We start from the raw sequence: 15,868 nt of genomic DNA, 5'->3' as shown, positions 1-15,868 counted from the left end.
TTTGTGTTTCACAGACACCTGTGCAGGTAAGAGGTGAAAATGGCAGAGCTTGTGCTATGTAAAAGGGAAGAATCTTCTAATGGGTGGCAACATGTGCTCAGTGCCCTCGGACCCAGTCCCCTCTTCTGTCTGCCCCTGGTTCTCTGTCCAAGTTTGTCTGTCTAGTCATCCACTATGTTTCTGTCACCCCACAGAGTCTTGTTGACCTCTGTCCACAACCGTTTCCAATTGCTCTGTCCATCCAGAGCCAGTGGCCAGGACCCTTGCTGTTCACAGCTATCCCTTTCTGTATCCCTTTTAGCCTCTGTCTTTCTGCCACCTCTGCCAGTCTCCATCTGCGGGATCTCATTTTTTCCACTGCCTTCCTGCTACCTGTGCTATTCCTGGCAGCATTTCTCACAGAAGAGCAGCCTTCCAGTACCTAAAGGGACTACGAGAAACTTGGAGAGGGGCTTTGGACAAGGGCCTGTAGGGACAGGCCAAGGGGAATGGCTTTAACCTGCCAGAACAGGGGAGACTGAGATGAGCTCTTAGGCAGAAGCTCTTCCCTGTGAGGGTGCTGAGGCCCTGGCACAGGGTGCCCAGAGAAGCTGTGGCTGCCCCATTCCTGGCAGTGTTCAAGGCCAGGTTGGACACAGGGGCTTGGAGCAACCTGCTCTAGTGGAAGGTGTCCCTGCCCGTGGCAGGGATTGGAACTGGATGAGCTTTAAGGTCCCTTCCACCCCAAACCATTCTGTGATTCTATGATTCTTTGATACGACATTGCCCTAGATCATATTTGTGACATTTTGATCTCCACTTGAGCCCCTAATTTGATTCGTGGCTCAGTGCCATTTAAGTAAAAGAATGTTGTATGGAGCAGGCATGTTCCCTGTGTGCAGTAAGTGAAAGTATTTCCCATTCAGTATTAAGAGGCAGTGACACAACACGTGAAACAGTTATTTGGAGAGAACCTCTGAGAAGAAAGTAGCTGTGCTGGGTGAAGCAAAGGCGTGAATAAAAGGAGGAAACCCAGGCAGGTCGGGTCCATACTGACCATGTGGTATTAATCTTCACCCCTTAGGAGCCAGAGAGCATTCTGTTCACAGAAATGTGATCAGGAAAACCCACCAGATCAACCTGCAGCGCTTGAATATTTACATGGAGAATGAGAAAATAGAGCTGAGGTACCCAAATTAATCTGCATAAGAGCATGAAGTAACTATGTTCTTTTGGGTTTGTTCAGACAACTGTGTAAAGCAATCAAAATCCATAGACAGGGAACACAGGTGCAGTTGGTGGCACTGTTTTACATTGAAAAGATTTTAATTTGCATTACAATTTGCCATTTTCATAACCTTTCCTTGGCTGCTTCTCAACTTTTCCAAACTTTAGCTGTTATGACTAAAGTTCTTTCCACTGAGTGCCTGCCTTATGTTACATTTTTATACACGGAAGTTTCAGCCAGAGAATTTCAATTGTTTCCAAGCCATGGGTCAGAAATGGAATTGTTTTGCTGAAGATAAAAGAATAAAATTGGATGAGCTCTTCTTCCAGAAGCTCCAATTGCGTTAGGTTGTAAAGGAAGGACTTGGAGTTTGCTGGCAGGTAGCCTTGAGTCAGAAACGATGCCATGGAAATAAGCTCACAGTGTATCTAGATAGGAAATGTTTGTAGAACCCCAGTTTATACATGCTCAGGTGTGTTTTAGATAGCACCACAGGTCCATCCATGCTGAAGAGGTCTCACCAGGGGCTGCTCCTCTGTAGCTGCCTCTAGGTTGAGCACCAAGCCAAGAAGAGAGTACTCAGGCTTTCTCACCTAACTTGACAACTGAAGGAAGTACCTCAATTAAAAACATGGTTTCCTTCTGTTCTTTCTTTATAGCAGCTTCTCTAAGGCAGTTTTGTCCTCTGGAAGAGAGTCTTTGTTGCCAGTAACTACAGAAGACTTCCTGGTTGCCCAGTCTTCCGAAAGAGGAGCCCCAGTTGTGTTGAAATTCAAGTGGGATGAATCCAGTCAGTTCTCCAGCTCACAGTGCTACTGTTTAGGCATGGTAGGAGGTATAAAAGGGGAAAGAAGGAATAGTGAGGCTGGAGGAAGCAATAAAGGCATTAGTTTGCAGCATGGGGCAGGAAGGAGGGAGAATATAGTTTCCCTTTTCAGTAGTGCTGCTTTTCTGAGGTTTGAGAAACACTTTCAAGGGCAACTGAAAGAGATGGTCACAGGTCTGATGGTGAAAAAGTACCTGGCTTACTGACCTTGCATGATCTTTCATTTTCCAGTGGTACAGAGGATCGCTGTCTGTACAGTGAATTTTATTTCCCTTACCAGCAGCCTTGAAGCCTTTGCTGTGATGGTGATCCTTTGACAGCACCTGACTTTGGCTCAGTGAAAGATTTAGCAGTGACAGATTAATTTTAGGAGGATATAGGAGATGGTGTAATTTCCGTCTGTTCCTCAGATGACTTTTTGGGACCCGAGTTCCATGGAGGTCTTCGTAGTCCTTGCTGCCTTTAAGAACTTTGAATCTTTATGAAGAGGATTATTTCGTCCAGAAGTTTTAGAGCTGAGGCTGAATGTATAACTGAGTTACACTCCATCTCCAGTAGATGGTGGTAAAATACCAGGGTTTGGCCTATTAAAACCCAGCTGTTTGTACCACAAGTTGAGACTGGCTCTGGCTGTATCTCAGGGGAAAAACTGCTCCGTTCAGTTTAAACCATAATCGGGATGAAATAGTTGATAAATGTATTAATGCCATGTAATTAACAGACAACCAGTGAACTAAGATCAAAACTAGTAATATAGCAGATAAACCATAGTGCTAGACCCTTCGGGAATGTTACTAAAGGCTCAGACACCTTTTTGTAACTAATCCCAAGAAGCCTCAGTTCTTCTCTTCCTCCCTATTTCCCACATACATGTGTTCCCCCCTTCCAAGGTCTGGGTTACAAGCAAACCAGCCGTGGCTGGGTGTGGTATCATGCTTTATTTTCATCTGCATTTAGAATCTGAAATCAACTTCACAGCAAAATTACTTTCTGTAGATCACTATGTATGTATTTTTTGGAAGACATTTCAATTTGATTATGTAAAATCCTCTAAATGACACAACCCCATTTGAGACCTACCCTCTCTGAGTGTCTCTCCAAACATGGCTTTCCTTAAACACTTCAAATGCCCAAGTCTGGCTTCCCAAAAGTCATTAACATCAGTTTAATTCTATTTCATCTGAAGTTGCTCTGCCTTTTCCTATATACATGATTAAAAAGAAACTAGCATACAACTGCTTAAGGAAAAAATTAGGATTGATTTATAGTGTAAGCAAGACACTCATTCAATGGACTTCTTTGATGGATAACAACCAAAGGTGTTATCCAAACATGGTCTGTATTGTCCGAACATAGTTTTCAATGGCCAGCCATGCTGGCTCATGTGCCAGGTTCATGACTACTGCCCAACTGTAGATATTCAGCCCTCCTTCTGTTAAAGCTTTTTGCTTCTTCAGGCTGCCTGCTGTTTCCTAAACTGTTTTCTGACAAATCAGGTAGTAAGGTCAGGACTGGTAAGTTCAAAGTCTGTGATAGTACCCAGAAACCTATGGAGTATACTGGGCTGCATCAAAAGGAGTGTGACCAGCAGGTCGAAGGAGGTGATCCTGCCCCTTTACTCTGCTCTTGTGAGACCTCACCTGGAGTATTGTGTGCAGTTCTGGTGTTCTCAACATAAAAAGGACATGGAACTGTTGGAACAAGTCCAGAGGAGGCCACAAGGATGATCAGGGGACTGGAGCACCTCACATATGAAGATCGGCTGAGAAAGTTGGGGCTGTTCAGCCTGGAGAAGAGAAGGCTGCGTGGAGACCTCATAGCAGCCTTCCAGTATCTGAAGCAGGCCTATAGGGATGCTAGGGAGGGACTCTTCATTAGGGACTGCAGTGATAGGACAAGGGGTAACAGGTTAAAACTGAAACAGGGGAAGTCTAGTTTGGATATAAGGAAGAAATTCTTTCTGTGAGGGTGGTGAGGCTCTGGAATGGGTTGCCCAAGGAAGTTGTGAATGCTCCATCCCTGGCAGTGTTCAAGGCCAGGTTGGACAGAGCCTTGGGTGACATGATTTTGTGTGAGGTGTCCCTGCTCATGACAGGGGGTTTGGAACTGGATGATCTTGAGGTCTTTTCCAACCCTAGGTTGTTCTATGATTCTATGGAAGTCTGGAAAATCAGGGTACAAAACCCCCCTTTTTTCTTTGGGAAAACTTACCTGCATTCCAGTCAAGCCAAACTGTAAGTGGCTGCTGGCAAAGGCAAACACCATCATCTTACCAGGGGGATCGGTACTAGCAATTTGGTCAGACTAATGCTTCCTGCCCAGTTCTGGAGAAAGGGCACAGAACTGAAGGATTTTCTATGTCTGCAGCCACTGACTTCAGTAAAACGTGGCAGTTTCCATCAGGAGAGATTATTGTCCATGTTTTCCCAAGCTTCCTTCGGAAAAGCAATGTTTGTGCTGACAGGGATCTATGTATTAACATTCTGCACCACTACCATGCTCATGAAGCAGTTTGGTTGGTATCTGTATACTGGGCAAAGGATGAAGCAGCCCGAGTTCAGAACTGCTTTCAGTTTTGGAGCCAAATTGTTGATCTCTCCCATGAAGACACTTTCTAGTTAGAATCATAGAATCATAGAATAGTTAGGGTTGGAAGGGACCTTAAGATCATCAAGTTCCAACCCCCCTGCCATGGGCAGGGACACCTTGCCCTAAACCATATCACCCAAGGCCTCATCCAATCTAGCCTAGAACACTGCCAGGGATGAAGCACTCACAACCTCACTGGGCAACCTATTCCAGTGCCTCACTACCCTAACAGGAAAGAATTTCCTCCTTATATCCAATCTAAACTTCCCTTGTTTAAGTTTTAACCCATTACCCCTTGTCCTGTCACTACAGTCCCTAATGAAGAGTCCACCCCCAGCATCCCTATATGCCTCCTTCAGATACTGAAAGGCTACTTCTTTCTTCTTGTACTCCAGCTCAGAGAGCTCAGTATAACTTTGCTCTATTATAAACTCCTTTTAAACTGTGTGTGTGTGGTGTCTGTATTTCAAATACAACTAATACTATTTAAGTGTTTGTGTGCATCATTTCACTGGAAGACATGGGCAGTCCCACCCAGCCAGCATTTATAAGCTCCCTTAGGAAGAAGTGATGCTTTTTCCTGCTCATCTGACAAACCCCTGTCCATGGTCAAAGATGTTGTAATTGATCTTTGTCATTAAATTCGATAATGTCCAAATTTACAGATCTACCTTGTTTCAGGCTAATGTAGATAAATGAGGTTCATGGTAAAATATTAACTTGGCACCTGTGCACCTCAGCACTTTATGCCTTTGATTAACATACAAGCAAGGTTGTAAAATCAGGTAAGTGAATGCAAGGAGTAATGTTTTAGTCTCCTTAAATGATATATGAGACTTAGCTATTTATAGCAAGGGGTTGGGAGAGAAATGTAAAGCTAAGCCAGTTTGAGGAATGCTGATGCAGGAGATGCAGTGAAAAATTGATATTCATTTGAGGAAACTTCTGTAGGGAAGGTTGGAAAACCGTATAGTGGTATAAAGGTAATTTGTTTGTGCCTTGATCATGGTCTCTACCTAATGCAGCCAAAAATTGCATTAAAGCATTTTGGAGAAATAAAACACATGTTTTTGTGCTTAGTTACCAGAATACCTCTGTAGGGGCTGTGTTAGATCATTTGTATGGAAGTATTTAAAGCAAGATGTGTGCAGGCAGTGGTGCAGCTCAGCATCCACACTGGATGTACTAAAGAGGCTTCTCCAGCAGATGGTCATTGTGCAGGAAACCAGACTGGACGATCATCCTGATCCCTGCACGATGTGACACACTCCCATCAGAGAAGGCTTTTTATGCAACTGTGATGTGTCTAAGCTAAGAATCAACAGAATTTAAGGAAGGATCTCCTCAGAGAGACAACTCCCTTGAAAAAGGGGAATAAAAAGGGATGAAAAAGGGTTTATCCATTGCAAGGGGAACTGCTCAGATTTTACTGAGTCCATGCCAGGGGAGTTTTCAAAGCACCTCAGTTGAGCACAGCAAAAATACTGACTCATTTCAGACTTGATTTCTCACTGGTTTTGACCCATGGAAAATACAAATAGGCAGATCCTTTAGTGATGCAAATCAGTAAAGCTTCATTGGAATTAAGGGAAAATCTGTAACAGATGACAAGGATGCTGCATCTCTGAGGGGGCTGCACAGAAGCCATTTTTCTCCACAAATAATGAGGAGAATATGAAGAGTCTGAGCAAGGTAATCACAAACAACTTGTGTGTTTTCCTTGGTGGCAGAATCACTGTAGGAAAAGCAAGTTGAGACAGCAATCAGAGAATCCCGTTTGAAGAGGGGAGGGTTTTCAGCACAGACACAGCAGAAAATGGTGGAGAACGTGAGCAGAACAGCTCTCCCACTGGAGCAATCCTGGAGTAGATTACTATGTGGATACTCGTGTTTCAGATTGAAGTTTTCTTTCATCGCAGATACTTAGTTTGCTTCCAGAACAGAATCCATTTCAGGAATAGAAACTTCTGTTTTGCAATAAGGAGCCTACAAGGGAAGATGCTGTAGAAGAGCAATCATCCACCTGTGTATTTCGGCTGGCCTGTATTTACAGAGGGTCAGAAAAGACTGCAATGAAACGCTGTAGTGGCACTGCTGCTTTCCACCTCCTTAGCCATGGGGCTGCCCTGGCCCTGTGCTCCAGAATAGCTTTCCTGGACAATTTTCTCCTACTGCCAAGCTCTGAAATGAGACGTCCCTGGTTAAAACTCATCTCAGAAAACAGATTAGAGGTTAAAGTATTCAGAAGGATTATGCCTCCTCCTGAACCCATTCTGCAGTATCTCTGTAATGTATTCCCAAAGGATTCCTCTTTGTTGTGCTGTTTCTTCTGTGGATTTTTTCTCCCTGTTGGATTCTAAAGGGAATTCAGAATTTTCAAAAGGGAAGTGACTTTGCTTCGATACGAAAGTGTGGTATTGAAACGTCACAGGAGTCAGCACCGGTTAAGTTAGGAATGAGAGAACAATACACAAGTGTATATCTTCTGTATCTGAAGGGGGCCTACAAGAATGCTGCAGAGGGACTCTTGGTCAGGGACTGTAGTGATAGGACAAGGGGTGATGGGGTTAAACTGAAAGAGGGGGAGTTCTGGTCACTTATAAGGAAGAAGTTCTTTACTGTGAGGGCAAAGGCTGCCCAGGGAAGTGGTAAATGCTCCATCCCCGGCAGTGTTCAAGCCCAGGTTGGACAGAGCCTTCAGCAACATGGTCTGGTGTGTGGTGTCCCTGCCCATGGCAGGGGGTTGGAACTGGATGATCTTAAGGTCCTTTCCAACCAAACCATTCTATGATTCTAAGTGGGTCCTGGGAGGTGTCAGTCCCTCACCGGGGATGTCTATCAGACATCTGTGAATCCTGGGGCAACAGCACAGGATCCATCACAACTACCAAATGTAGACATCTGCTAAGCCACTGGACTCAGTAGACTGGACTGCTTTTACAACTGATGGAAGGAAACACATGCTTTCACCTGAGCTATTCTAGATACTTGCTATAGGATGTGGTACCACACAAAGATAAAGTGCCTCTTTATTTCCACCTGTTACCAAGCTAACCCAGGATGATTAGCTCAGGTGTAGCACACATCTACAGTTAAGTGAATTAGGCTGAAACCCTGGTGTCTTTTGATACCTTTTATATAGTGAACCTATGTCTTTTAGTTGTGATCCTCAAAGGGGGATAAAAGGGTGTGAGCATAGATCGTGATGGGCTTCAGATCAGGACATCTGAGGCTCTGAGAAGGATTATCTCCTCTTCTATCATCTAAAGAGTTTGGGAAATACATCTATGGAAAAAACCCATAAAAGAAAGCCTGACAGTCCTTCACTCTGTGGTTTCCTTTCAAGGTCATCCTGAATTAATTTTGGAGATCTGTGCAATCAGTTGCCTATGTCCAACAAATTACGGCAGGCAGTTAAGCTATTCACTTTAACTCCAGTGCTTCACTCTAGTGTCCTCGTGGGTCTGTTATTCTGGGTGCTTTTTTCGTGCAATAGAACGCTCGGATGGATATTTCCCTGTTACCTTGATAAGGGTATGGTGGAATGGTGTCCTGTGATTTTTTCTGTGTGTGGAAAGTTGCTGTGATTGGTTCCCTGAGCAGATATATATTTTCCCTTTCTTTTTATAAAAGCTGTTCCCTTTCTACCCAGCTTTTGATTCATTGGTGCTACAGGATGGTATGAACACCCAGATTTCTAGAATTGATTTTATTTGTGCATTTGGAGCTCTGTCGCTCTTATCTCCTCATGATCTTCAGCAAGTTTACACAGGTAAGACTACTGATGAGATAAATCTGAGCTATTAGCTTCATTTTACGAATGGAAAAGTGAGACACATAAGGGTTTGCACTGGCTGCAGTGAACTTTGTATCAGGCTGCAAGTATTTCAGTCAAGATGTAACAAAGTTTGTGGCACATTTGGGAAAAGAATCTAGAAAATCTAAATCTCATTTAGATGTACAGAAGGTAACGTGGGTCATGAGGATGAATGAGGATGGCACTCAACCTTGAGTAGCCCTTGCTTTCTGTTTTGGATCACCAGTGTACATGACATTTACATCACCACTGTTGTGGTGGTGACTGAAACCAGGACCAGTGTCCACTGGCATTTTAGACTGGAGCAACACAGCTCTGAAAGGATCAGGAGGGCTAAAACATTGAGGCATGCAGCCATTTCAACTGGTGGGTTGTATCCCCAGCTGCAGTAACACCCACAGATGGGGTAGCAGCCCAGTTTCACAGAGCATATGCATGTGTATCAGGCAGTCTCTCCACCCTCTGAGTTCTCTTACTCCAGGAAAAAGTAAGAATGGGTCAGTTCCATGTGGGTCTGATTCAGAACAGCAACATAAAGCAGAAAGAAGTCATGCTTCCTGATGGCTTTTTACAGGGAAGCTAGTCAAAGGCAGTTTCCTCTGGTAGCATCCTGGTCCAGCCAGATTTGTCCACATGCAGGTGTACTGTTTCTGGAAATCCTGTTCTCCAGTCCTTCTAACTCATTTCTGCAGATGATGCCTTCAGCTGAGCAGGGCTAAACAGTGCTATTCACCTTCTCCATGGGACTTTTCATTTCATAGACCATTATCATGGTCTCATTCTTTTGGCTTTTTTCCAAGCTGAAGTCTATTTAATTTCTCCTTGTACAGAAACTGTTCTCCATCTCTCATTGTCTCTGTGCATTCCCTCCTTTGTCTCTCATCTAGCTGAGATGGGGTGAAGGCGCAGCACTGACAATGGAATTTAGCACTGTTCAAATAAAGGAGAGCAAAAGGGGCCTTATAACTCCCAGGATGGGGCTTTGTCTGCCCTGGGTTAGTCAGAGTAAGTTCACTTTAAACTCAAAGAAAAGAAATAGAGATGAAAAAAGGACAAAAAGATCCAAGTGAATAACATCATCTTCATCACGACCCCATTAAGGTTGATAAAATGTTAAAATGAGGCAGTGCTCACCCACTGTTTTATCTTTACTTCATTGCTTTTTCCTACTAGCAGTGCATCAATAACCTGCAGTATATTCTAACTGATTGAATGAAAAGTTATATTTAATTGGGAAATCAATGAGCAGGAATAGGGCACTGAGGTCATATAGATTGTATCGTCCTGACCAATCTAACTCACTTGCCCTTTGAGGTGGTCTTTCATCATTATATTTCACTTGCCAATTCCTCAACGGTCTTAATTATGGCCACAGCAATTTGTCTTCAAATATCACACTACAGTGAAATCTGTGCATCAATAAATACAGCTCAAAAGTGGTTTTCCACTCTGCTGGAGAGTTAATTGCTTCCATGGTTAAAGCAAATGCTGTAATTTTTTACATTTGCGGTGCTTTTCAACTTCTTCAAGTGGCTGGAGACCATTCAGAATGGCCAAATCAAAGGAAAACACGTCTTTCAGTATGAAGATGGGGTCTGAGCAATTTTGGACGCTTTATCTGCACAGAACATCCTGCCTTGTGCTGCAGTTGGAGCATGGCTGAGAAATAGCAGAGGACAATTTAGAAAGCATAGTACAATCAGAAGGATCTGAGTGCTATTAATTTTTTACCTGCTTCTTTCAAACACCAGCCCTATGGAGGGGAAGGGGTGAACATGTGTACAGATTTTGCCCAGTCTAGGAAATAACAGCTTTTCCTGTGCAGAAAAGTGCAATTCCAGTGCTGTCCTTGTGTTTGTCCTCTCCGAAGCAGGGATGTGTGAATGCCACCTGGAAAGCAGTGGGTGCAAGTGAGCCTTGAAAAATCAGTCTGTGAGCAGTAGTGGGGAAGTCCATCACTATGGAGGATGTTGGGCTGAGTGATTTCCTTGCAGGCTTTTGAGAGGTTATGGCAGCTAGCCCTCTAGGCCATATAAAAGCATTTTAAATGTGTTTTAATGTGCTGTTCTTTTTGCATGCAGTAGCTGTTGTGCTCCCTGACTCCTACACTGCTTCTAAGCTACAACATTGGTTTCAGTACTGGCAGCTTGCCTCAACCTGATTTCTGACTGGCTGTCAATATTTTCAGCTCCTGTAATAGGCAGCCTAAGGTCCTTCTAGGAAAGATTTTGGCATATCCGAAAGGAAAGATGTCATTTCTGCCTTGATGTTATCTTACCAAGGGTGGATGGGACAGAAGCACACCTGGGGCCACCCATACTGTGTTGTAAGTATGCTCTAGGCACTGGGGTCTCTTAAGTTCCTTTACCAGGAACATAGAATCATAGAATAGTTAGGGTTGGGAAGGACCTTAATATCATTTAGGTCCAACCCCCACTAAGCCATGCCACCTCCCACTAAACCATGCCACCCAAGGCTTCGTCCAGCCTGGCCTTGAACACCGCCAGGGATGGAGCATTCACAACCTCCCTGGGCAACCTATTCCAGTGCCTCACCACCCTTACAGGAAAGAATTTCCTCCTTATATCCAATCTAAACTTCCCCTGTTTAAGTTTTAAGTTTGAACCCATCACCCCTTGTCCTATCACTACAGTCCCTAATGAAGAGTCCCTCCCCAACATCCCTATAGGCCCCCTTCAGATACTGGAAGGCTGCTATGAGGTCTCCACACATCCTCTCTTCTCCAGGTTGAACAGCCCCAACTTTCTCAGCCTGGTTGTGTAAAGTTTTGGTTTTGATGCTTCAGCTTTTCCTGACAAACCCCTCTATTGAGACACTTCTGACAAGCTGTAAACCCTGTCTCTGAATTGTCTGGAAACATGTTATCTTCTGGACACTGTTTGCTGTGCAGGATGTAGCATGCTCTGTGCTGTTACTGTAAGGGCACCAGGAGTACCCAATTCTGAAAAACACATGTAGAAATAGTCCCTGTGTTCTTAAAAATAGTTCTTAAAGATGCTCTTTAATGTCTGAGGCACGTATTGCAATAAGCTTTTTATCTGAGCCAAGGAGAGTGGAGCAATTGAATAACTGTGCTGCTGCATGCATAAATATAGTGAAGACAAATCAATTATGTCTACATTAGACGTTAGACATAATGGAAATTCAGCTACTGTAATTGAACATCATCACGAGTTTTGACGTTCTTGGCTTGGAGAGCAGATATCTCTGCTTCTGCTTGGAGGATCATCTTGGAAAGCTATCAGCCCTCCCCTCAGGGTATTGGCAAGAGCAGTAACCACAGCACACTGTTTGTCCCCAAAGTCTATCACAAAAAAATGACAGCCTTAGGAGAGGGTTGGACTTCTGCCTTGGCTGTCTGTTTCCAACTTTGGAAAGCCTTTCCATGGAATTTTCATACATAAAGCAATGTGTTGGACTTACCTCACATTATGCTTATGCCATAGAGAATTATAGAATGGGTAGGCTTTGAAGGGACCTTAAAGCTCCTCCAGTTCCAATCCCTGCCATGGGCAGGGACACCTTCCACTAGAGCAGCTTGCTTCAAGCCCCTGTGTCCAACCTGGCCTTCAACACTGCCAGGGATCACAGAATCCCAAGGGTTGGAAGGGACCTCAAGAGATCATCTGGTCCAACGCCCCTGCAAGAGCAGGGTAACCTAGAGTACATCACACAGGAACTTGTCCAGGCGGGCCTTGAATATCTCCATGGGGCAGCCACAGCTTCGCTGGGCATCCTGTGCCAGTGCCTCAGCACCCTCACAATCCCCATGGTTGGTTCCCTGCCTCTACACATAGAATTTAGTGTCGAAAATAGTACATCAGCAGGTGATGACCTCTCTCCTGGTCTGTGACTAAGCCCATGGGGTTGCAGAGTGGAGAGGAGCAACAGAGGTTTCAGATGATGGTCATGGTCCCTGGGGGTCATGCTCTGCTGCTGTCCCTCCTCCCCATGGCCAGACGCACCAGTAGTAACCATGACTATCAGTCCAGTTTCAGAGAACAGTGGACGTGTTTTCCCTAAAATGGCTAGAAAGAACATTTATGAAAAGGACATTTACTGAAGAAAAATGGCATTTTGGAGCTTTTTGACTTTATGTTGCATCACAGAATGAAACTGTGTCCTGGAAGAAACTCAGACACAGCTGGGATACATCCTGAGCTTGGGAAACAGCTGGCTAGCTTACCTGCAAGACACTAGGAAGGAAGCACACAGAATACTGTATGAGGAGAGTAATCCTCTCCTCAGTTCTATATGAAGGCTTTAAGAGGCATTGGCTTTATATTAAATTTACAGGCCCTTTTTTCCCCACAAAGGTGATCTCTCCCCTGTGAAGCAATTAGCTATTAAGAATCAGTTTCATCTTTGTCCTCTTGATTCATGGCGCACATTTGTGTTCATTGCAGAAGGAAAGTCCCTTTTGGAGAGAGCCCTATATAATTTTACAGTCATCTGCAGAAAGAACATAACTCAGTGTAATTTGTGTTGCACAGCTCACCTATTGCGTAGCGCTGGGTACTCTTGCTAAGCTGTCTGTAGTAGAGCTGTTGTGGTGGTTGTTCAGCAGTATGAGCTGAGTAGCTTCTTTTGGGAGGTGGTCAGGTAAGGCTGTGTTGTGCTCAGTAAATAGGGATGCTCAGAAAGTGTCTCCAGAGGCAGATGGTTCTCTACTGAGAGGCTGGAAAATGATGAGTCTCTGTCTTCTGCAGCACAAGAATTCGAAGAGACACCCAATAAAATTGTGAGATAATAGATTTACAAGCAAAGAAAGTGCATAACTAAAATGTTGAGTCATTGCCCCAACTTATTTTAGATGCCCAAAAAATGAAGAATTTTAAAAAGGAGATAAAAGGAATTAAAGGAAAAGGGATCCTTTGATGGCTGTCAAGGAGCACGTTGCCAATGGGAAATACTGTTGTAAGAATTCCCCCTCACTGAAAGTCTAAGGAAGTCCAAAGTGGAGAAGATATACCAGGGAAAGATTGCTACAGTTCTTTACTGTCAAGGTGGTGAGCACTAGCACAGGTTGGCCAAAGATGTGGTAAATGTTGCATCCCTGGCAGTGTTCAAGGCCAGGTTGGTCAGAGCCTTGGGCAATGTGATCTAGTATGAGGCATCCCTGCCCATGGCAGGGGGCTGGAACTGGATGATCTCAAGGTTCTTTCCAACCCAAACCAGTCTGTGATTCTGATTGCTTCCCTGTTTTTAAAAGTCTTTTTCTATGCATCTGCAATGCTTTCAGCCAAAGATCATGGGTATGACCCTCTGTTGCTCGTATGAGGGTCTTAGTGGCACTATGCACTCAAAACAGATCCTTCCTTGTCTCGTACTACAGTTACTGGATTTGATCCACTTTTTCATGCTGACTCTTTCTAACCCTCAATGAGGACAGGGAAGCACAAGCAGAAGAATATTCTTATTCATCCCATGAGATTATTAAACCATGTTTTCTTCAGGAGGCAATCACTTCCACAGTTGAGAAATGAAAAGTGACGATTCTGAAATGCTTTGCTACGTAAGTGTTGGATGTTGGTTTCAGTGTGCATCTGGCTGCAGTGGTCAGTCTCAGAGAGAAGAGGCTGAAATGGACACTAATTTCTGTATTCCAGATGAACTGATATCTGGACGTCACATTTTGGTCTAAAAACTGCTATATTTCATCTGTTTGAAGGACAATAAGCTTTGTTTCCTTTAGCAGCAAGCCCAATATTTCTGTAATGTCTTCAGATCCTTTTTGACTTTCTTATTTGTTCTACTTAGCAATATGTCTCCCAGATAAGCAGCACTGCCGTTTAACTCCCAGCAGGCCAGGCTTTTCTGCTCTGAAACAGTGGAGCTTATTAACTTGGAAGATATTTAAGCTAACATTCATTTTAGCACATCTCATACTACTTGGCTGATATTTCCTTAATAGAAAATGAACCACGTATTCCATCCTAGTGTTTCTTGAATCCCGGTTAAGTCACAATTTCTTTCTGTTTATTAACTGTATTTAGCTAATTGACACTGCTATTGGCTGTATTGCAAATGGAAAGTGCCTCATGTGTCAGCACAGCTGAATACGTGTTTTTCTCATACTAGCAGAAAAATACAGTTCCTTTGACAGATGTAATCTCAAAGAGTCTCTCTTGTACTGTTCTGAGTAAGGCAGAGTGAGATTCACTTCTACTCAGAAGATACCTACCATTTAAGAGCTTTTGCCCAAGCTGATTGCCCTGGGTTCCCCTTCTAGGCAGTGTAGCATTTGTAGATCATGCTTCTCAGGAGCAAACATTGACCTCTGCTAAGGCTGCAGTGAATTTCAGAAGAGGCTGTAATTTGCTTGCACTGTCCTGTCTGGGTTTGATCAGGTAAATTTTACCTTAGTTTATTGGTGCTTTGCTGGGAATTACAGAATTTTGCAACATGAATGGGCTCCCTGATGGGCAGCATCTGTAACTCCCAGGATGTTGAGTCCAGAATGGGGTTAGAAATGGATTGGTGAACTGGTTACCACCCTGCTTTGTTCCCAGGCTAAATATCCCTCAACTCTTTTTTCTTGACCTTGGGTTCTTCTTATTGCACTTTGTTCCAAGGTCTACATCTTTCCCGAAATGCAGAGTGGGAGAACAGATCAGCTGAATCTATCACCATGGGAGGTGTTCTCAGTGTTTTCCTGCTTATGTCTCCTAATACTGTTTGCCTTGCTCTTGCCATTACTGTCTTATTTTCAGACCCAATCTAATGTATAGATCCTTCCAGCATACTGTTATGTGCTTATTAAACACTGTCATCCTTCATTGAGGCCTTTAGTATCACTAGTACAAGACCTAAGACCTAAAGTAGTACAAGACGTAAGGCAAAGCTTTGCTGAACAGCATGGTGTATGTCCTCCTTTTTGTCCACAAGCCATTTTTCTGCTCATAGTGAGAACCTTCATTGTACAGAGGCTGAAAATCCAGAGGTGGTGGGTATGGCAGCAGTGGGAAGCTGACAGCCAAAGCCAGTTTGACCATCCCAGGGAGCTGCTGCTGCACTGAGCCGAGACTTGTAGATGATCCTCCCTCCCTTTACAACCCTGGTACCAAGTCTAGTCAGATGCTGAAGATATTAAAATAAGGGTCAAATATAGATGTTAAAGCTCCAATTGCTTGTTCCAGGCCTGAGCTTAGGCACAGGCACAATTGATTACTCTCATTTGAGTAATTCTATTCCACTGCAGCCTGGGAAAAATCAAGTTATAACTTGTTTCTAAATTCTCCTATTCTGCCTTAGATCCATCTTTCAAAAGAAAACATATATTCAATAAATTTTCTAGTAGAAATTATTACCTCATACAGAGGACAAAAGATGACTCAGAAAACAGAGTCTTCTAGAACATCCAATACCCTGGATCGGGAATATGTTCACTTGAACAGAAATAGGAGGA

This window comes from Neopsephotus bourkii, unplaced genomic scaffold, assembly GCF_033783945.1.
Source record: "Neopsephotus bourkii isolate Nb327-2 ecotype Australia unplaced genomic scaffold, CSIRO-AGI_Nbou_v1 NB_1825, whole genome shotgun sequence".
NCBI classification, from domain to species: Eukaryota; Metazoa; Chordata; class Aves; order Psittaciformes; family Psittacidae; genus Neopsephotus; species Neopsephotus bourkii.
This window is presented reverse-complemented; position numbering follows the sequence as displayed.